Consider the following 7,676-nt stretch of genomic DNA (forward strand, 5'->3'; position numbering starts at 1 on the left):
TCCCCTCCTGTGGGCCCCGTCCTCCTAATGAGAGCTGGAAGAAGGGCCCTCACAAAACACTGCCCCAGAATAATATTCAGCTTTGTCCCCACCAGTAACCAGGGCTGACAGGATCACTCTGTCCATTTCTGTTCTAATTAGCACAATTCCAGCGCGGCCTGAGCCAGCAAATGGGGAAAAGCGATCAAAAGCGATCGGACAACCGTACCGAATCACAAACACAAAGAGGGCATTCCCTGTAATTAGGTGAGACAATTCCTCAGTCTTTTCTCGGCTGGAGTTTGCCGCTAAGGCTCTTGCTGTTTGGGTCCCAGCAACACAAGTTACATGTCTCCCTGGGACACTAATAAGCCTCAAATTGTCTTCCGCTTCACACAACTCTAACCAGAGGACAGATGCGGGAGGGGGGCGGGGCGGGAGCTAAGGGACAGGGTCTCGAAACAAGCAGCTGCTGCGATGTTTCTTCAACTGAGAAGCAGGCACTGGGGCTGTGGGCAGTTGGCTTGAGAGAAGTGTTTGGGCACAGCCTGGCCCCATCGTCTTAGCTGGGGTTTGGAGCACTGAGAAGCCCTGACCCTCGGGGGAAGCCCACCCTGCTATTTGCCTCGCCCTGTTCATTCACCACCTTCTGCCTGTTGTCTCCTTTTGGTCTTCTCATCCTGTCTCCCACCTGACAATGCTGGCACGTAGGACAGCTGTCACGGGCGCCATCCCGGAGCTACGCTGAAACCCTATCAACTAGTTACGATCGCAAGGATAGCACATAGGTGAATTCAAAGAACTCATAACTGGAAGGTGCCCTCACTTCCAGCACCCATCATCTCTGTCCCTGGCTCTTCCACAGCCCTTGCCTGCGGTCCCTGTTCTCTCTCCTGGAAGACCCCTATTTTTTCAAACAGAAAAGTGGCCCATCAGCTTGCCAGGGCAAGAAGCCACACTGGCTACACTCCATGTGACTCGGAGGTTGGCCATTAATAAACAGAAACAGCCCCCCCCCCAGGATCGCAGCCCATTTACAGGGATTACTGGGAGTAACAGAGCCCTGAACTTGGTCATAGCCGGAGACGAAGGAATGCAGGGGAAAGTGGCACTTGGAATCTCAATTAAACTCAAGTTCTGAGTTGAGTTGGACTCACACATATTTTCATCTTTATCCTGGCCTCTGCTTTCTGTTTTGAGCTATACTTGATGCTTCCGAAAGTTGCCTCTACCAGCAGAAAATACTCAATCATCTAGAATCCAAGGAGCTAGAAAACTCGAGTAATCAGAGTTGCTTTGTTGTTTTTCGATCTTCCTGAGATGTATCTGAGACACAGAGGTAATGATAAGATTTGACTTTTTAGATAACTCTTGGGAGGTATCAAAGAATTGATCCAAATTTGTTCAGCCTCCTACAGTTCCTTTGGCTATAAACAGAACTTAGAACAGTACCAGGCAATAATAGGTTATTAATAAGAATTGGCTGATGCCCTGGCCAGTTTGGCTCAGCGGTTAGAACATTGAACCACGGTCCAGAGAGACGCGGGTTTGGTTCCCGCTAAGGGCATGCACCTCGGTTGCAGTTTGTCCCCGGCCCCAGTTGGGGTTGTGTGGGTGGCAGCCAGTCGATGTGTCTCTCTCTCTCTCATGGATGTTTCTCTCTCTCTCTTCCTCCCTTTCTCCCTCCTGCTCTATCTAAAGATTAAAAAAAGCAAAAATGTCCTCGGGTGAGGATAAAAAAAAGGCAGCGCATCATGGATAAGGGCGTAGACCCTGGTGTCAGGCTGCCTGGGTCCTGTTTCTGCCATTTAGTAGCTATGTGACTTTGGATACATTGTTAGCTTCTCTGTGTCTTAGTTTTCCCATCTACGGAGTGGTTCCAATAATAGCACCTGACTCCTAATGTAGCTGTGGAGGTTAAAGTAGTACTTGCAAGTGTTTAGAACAGTGTGTGGCATATCGTACCCATTATATGACAGCTTCACGGATATATCTTTAAAATTGGGTTCAATGTAGTATTTAATTTTTTATCATACTCAACATTTGTTACAAATTGATCATCCTTACAGGGAATATATGATAACATTTGGTTATCTTCACTAGTCAGTTAAGCGGAGCACACGTTTCTCTAACTCTCAGGAGAGCTGACAGTTGACTAAATAGCCCTCCTGCCCCCATCCTTCCATCCTCCGAGGCAGCCCATGGGCACGGACCCTCAGCAAATACCACTGTCAATGGCACTGAAGGCCACTTGTTGCTAATAAGCAAGAGCGGGAAAGGTATTCTTTGTGACACTGTCAGGTTTCTGAACGGATAGTGAGTTTGACAGAAGCCTCATGTCATTATGCTTCACTAATCTCGGGTCCTAATATTTTCTGAGCACCCATGCTATTCCAGTCCCTGCACCAGGATACTCTTCCCTGTTTTGCTCTGTCCTCCCCTCCTCCCCTTCCTCCCAATCTCTCCATCCTTTTCCGAAAGCTCTCTCTCCAGGGCTGAGCAGAGTCCACTCTGGCCTGGGAGCCCATGGACAGCAGCCTGGTCTGACTCTGCAGCCCGGGGCCTCAGGGTCAATCAGGGCTGAAGGTCACATCCCCGGGCCAAGCCCCAGGAGCCAGCGGCTCCACACAAAGGAGCAGCTGAGAAGAGTCAAGTTGGAAAAGTCAGTGACTTGAGGCTGAGTGGAAATGAGAAGCACTGACTGCAGCCGCTGGCCGAGCCCCAGGCAGGACCACAGGGGACACGTGGGGGTCAGGACCAGAAATGGTGTCTGAGGAATGGGTGGCTCCAGGCTTCTGCTCCCTCCCCTCCACCTGACTCTCCTGCTGCCGCCTCCTTCTTAGCCCTGACCATCGTCCCTTGCTTCCCTCACAGAGCCTACCCCTAAAACCAACTGGCCCAGAGGTCCTTTGAACATGTAACTGTTGTGTAAATTGATACATTCACATAGTGAACCATTCCACTTAGTATATTTGCAAAGAGGTTACGATATCATGGAAAAATGGAAATATACAAGCCCAGGCATCTGCCTAGGCCTTGGAGGTCCCAGGAGCCTGCTTCCCATTATCCTTCAGCAGAAATAGATGTCAGGGGCGAGGAAGTCCGTGCCTGCCTCACCCACTCTCCTCCGCTCCAGTATGTCACCTGTCCACGCTGGTTCCCAAAGAGCCACTACTTTCTGTCCAGGTCAGAATAGCAAAACAAAGGGAATGTCAGCCGCGTGCAGCCCTGGATCCTGCCTGGTCCTTAAGTTAGCTGTGGGGCTTTCAGCCAGATGAGCCGGGGCCACCGGATCCGGAGAGAGGAGCGCTCCGGCACAGACAGCCGAAGCCGCTGTTAGACATGGGGATTGCGGGCCAGGCGACGCTTCACAACATCACCAAAGATTGATGCAAATTAGTTTGGTTCTGACCCTGTCACACCAGGAAGGATAATGATTCCAGCAGCGTCAGGCATGGGAGGGGGCCCGTGGGGTGGGGGGAGGAGGGCGTGAGGACGGGTGTCTCACTTCGCATCTTCATTAATGATCTGAAAGACGGGTAAACAGCATGCTAATGAAACCTGCAGATGATTGGTATTGCAAACCCCAGAGAGGACAGAGAAATAGCACAGCGAGACCCAGATCGCTTAGAAATATGGGCAGGAGATTGTCAAATGAGATTCGTCCTAGGAAAATGAAAGTCGACGTGTCAGGACGGAATGATGAAGGTGCCTGTAGGTGGGGGCTTGCAAACCTGGAAAGCAGAGGTGGGTGGCAGGGTCAGGAGGTTGAGTGAGGGGATAAGGTTTGGGGTGTGTTGGGGGAGACAGAGGAGCTGTCCGAGAGGACCCGGGGGACACATGCCTGGTGCACTCCTGGCAGGACTGACTGCGACTAGAAGACAAGCTGAGCCATGGGGCCAGCAGTGTCTGCAGCCTGGGGGCCAAGCAGATTGTTCCTGGAGCCCAAGGCTGGGCTCTGTCTTCACAGACAAAGGCTGTGCCTATTTACACTCATAGTTGAGGCTAAAAATGACATTTTGACCTGAATTACTAAAATAAAACAAGCAAAAACACATTTTTAAAATTATGTCCAGCCCTGGCCAGTGTGGCTCAGTTGGTTGGACATCATGCTGTGCACCAAAAGGTCGCCGGTTCAGTTCCTGGTCAGGGCACATGCCAGGATTTTGGGCTCGATCCCCGGCTGGGGGCATGCAGAAGGCAGCTGGTAGATGTTTCTCTCTCCCATTCATGTGTCTCTCTCTCTTAAAAAAAAAAATCAGTAAAACTATGCTCCACATTATTGGAAACAGGATATTCAAAAGCAGGGGAAAGAAGATTTCCCCCCATCTTCAATGGTTCCCCATTCAATAAACATTGCTTGGAAGTATAACTCATTTAAATTAAGTGCACACATTTTTTTCCTTTTTTTTAATCCTCACCCAAGAATATTTTTCCATTTTTGTTCAGATAGAGTGGGAGGGAAAGAAAGAAAGAGAGGGAGAGAGAGAGAAACATCAATGTGAGAGAGACACATTGACTGGTTGCCTCCTGCACGACCCCAACTGGGGCCAGGGATTGAACCTGCAACCCAGATATGTGCCCTTGACAGGGATCCAACCTGAGACCCCTTGGTTCATAGGCCGACGCTCTAACCACTAAACAACACCAGCCAGCGCTTCCCTTTTAATATAAATAATTTTGTTCCTACCCAACTCAGATCTACTTGCAACGAAATCTCTTCCTTCAAAATGAAACAAAACCAAAAACCAAACAGAACCAGGTAACATCCTGATATCACAGTTTTTTTTTTTGAGACAGAACATTTCCCACGAGGTTGTGCTAACGAGACATACTGTCCGATGAAATGTTAAGCCAAAGAAGAGGAACCCCGCCTGATGATTCACAGCCCAACTTTTCAGTCCAATTGAGTTTGAATTAGGATGACTAACCAGTCCCCTTGGGACTAGGGGGTTTCCCAGGACAAAGGACAATCCTATTAATGGGATGGTTGGTCACTCTACTTTGAATCCAGGCTCTGCTACTTAATAGCTCTGTGGCCTCTGGTAGGATTCTTAGCCTTGTTGGACTCGGTTTTCTCTTCGGTTACAGGGAAAAACACCAACTTCACCAGGTTGTTGGGAGGATCGTTGAGCTATTATTTAACAGTATTTTGCAATGTGGTTGACATATTATAAATGTTCAGTAAACGTTGAAAATGTCAGAATTCATGTAAGTTCAAAAATAGGCACTAACTAGGTTTTGATGGTAAAAGTCAAAATAGTGGTTACCCCATAGGATCTCACTTATATGTGGAATCTAATGAACAAAATAATTTAACAAGCAAAATAGAAACAAAACATAGATACGTAGAACAGACGGACAGCTGTCAGAGGTGAAGGGGGTTAGGAGGCTTGGATAAAAGAAGGTAAAGGGATTAAGAATAAAAGAAGAAAAAGAAATATATGCGCGCGCACACACACACACACACACACACACACACACACACAGACAACAGTGTGATGATGGCCCAGAGGGAAAGAGAGGTGTGAGGGTAGGTGGAGGGGGGCAAAGGGGAGGTAATTGGGGACAGAAAGAGACTTTACTTGGGGCGATGGGCACACGATACAGTGTGCAGATGTTTCCTTTAGTCACACAGTTGAACCTGTATGGTTTTGTTAACCATGTCGCCCCAATTAATTCAATACAAAATAAACAAAATAGTGGTTACCCTTGTCAGGGGACTGAGGAGACAGGAAGCGACTGGAGGGAGCCTTCTGCTGAGCTGGGAGTGCTCTGAAGGGCAAATACTACGGTTTATAGCCTGAAGTGCATATGTTATCTGGGCTACTAAAAGCATTTTTCTTAACACTGTTAGTTATGTAAATAAAGGCAGAAGGAGAAAGGAGAAATTTATTTTCCATGAGATGGATCAAAATAAACGAAAGTCCACTGAGACCTTTAGTTGTTCTTGCTTCTTCCTTATACATACTCCATCACACAGAATCTGTACTCACCTGTCCGCCCAACCTCCATTCACGTAGACACGCTTCTGAGGTCATTGTCATCATGGCCTTGAGATTTGAGAAGCATGTTGTGGTTCTTCACTTGGCGGTCTCCCCGCCCCTTCCTTTTCTTATACGAGCTACTCTCCCCTCCACAGCCACTGGGGATGCACAAGGGGACTTTCAAAGCTGACCCCCACCCCTACCTCAAAGCTTTAAGGCGTGGAAGGTAGAGTCACCAAGTCTTTGTGATCTTTGGTGGGAATACACAGTCTCCGTTCATCCTACTTCCAAGTATCTACCCAACAGAAACGAGTGCTGACATTCAAAAGACACATGCAAGGACGGTGAGAGCAACACTATTCATGGGAGACAAAAATTGACAAAAAAAAAATGTCCATCAACAGGAGAAGGGATATATATATATCATTTGTCATATTCATTCCATGGAATACCAATTAGTAAGAAAGAAGAAACTACTATACTGCTTCCCACGATAACATGGATGAATCTTGAAAACAAGAGTGAGGAGCCCCAGGTGGTGTGGCTCAGTTGGGAACCAAAAGATTGTGGATTCGATGCTCCGTCAAGGCACATGCCAGGGTTGTGGGCTGGATCCCTGGTAGGGGCCATGGAGGAGGCAGCTGATCGACATTTCTCTCTCTCCCTCTTCCTTCCTCTCTCTCTAAAAATCAATTAAAAACATAACAAAGAATGAGGAGAGTGTTAAGGCAGGCACAGAGTTTATATGAAATTCTAGAAAAGGTGAAACTAATGTAGGGTGATGGAGGTCAAAATAGTAGTTAGTTATCTTGGGGTATTGACTGGGAAGGAGCACAAGGAGCCTTCTGGGGTTCAGGAGATACTCTCTGTCTTGGTCCGAGTGGTGATTACACAGGAGTAGATGTGTGTGAGTGAGTGTGTAAACATTCATCAAGTTGTGCATTTAGCAGTTGTGCACTTTACTGTGTGCAAGCTGTACCTCAATTAGAATAGAAGAATCTAGGGTCCTCGGAGCCTCTAAAGGGAAAATGATGAAAGTTACCACAGCCCCATGGAGACAGTCTGGGGCAATGACACAGGAGAACTGGAAGATCTCAGACTCATCCTGGCTTCTAGCTGTGGAGTCAGAAGGAAGGATGTTCAACATGTCCCTTTGGCAGCTGCATTCTATGCTCCATCAGCAACTGAACCTAAGGGCTGGGGGCCCTGTTCTGTGCCCTCATTGTGTGACTTGATATGGGGGAGGCCTCTCAGCCAAACTCCAGGGGTCGCAGACCTTGCTTGGGCTCTCTTGTGAGGGAGCGTCATCGTCTATCCACCCCTCTGTGAGTTCAGCCCCGAGGCTGCGGGCTGCTCCAGGCCAGGACCTGGTCTGCTTCCGTTTCTCCAGAGCTGACGCGTCGTGGGTCCTCTGTGCACAGTTGCCCAGTGGAGGCTGATTCTGTCGCCTCCCGTCACCTGAGGCATTAAGTGCTTTCTGGCCGAAGCTGACCATTGATCTCAGAGCCAAAGATGTGATTTTTGACTCACGGGTCCTTCCGGTGCTCCGTCCTAAAGAATCGGCCCTCAAGGTGCACTACTGGCATCTCTAACATGCATCTGTCCCTGCCTACAGTTCAGCCAGAGCCACTCTGCTATCAACTCAAATTTCAAGTTAGATTTCATTTTTAAAAACGAACAAAAAAGGTTCTATTGCTTTCTAATTCAAAA

The sequence above is a fragment of the Molossus molossus genome, unplaced genomic scaffold (assembly GCF_014108415.1).
Source record: "Molossus molossus isolate mMolMol1 unplaced genomic scaffold, mMolMol1.p scaffold_m16_p_1, whole genome shotgun sequence".
NCBI classification, from domain to species: Eukaryota; Metazoa; Chordata; class Mammalia; order Chiroptera; family Molossidae; genus Molossus; species Molossus molossus.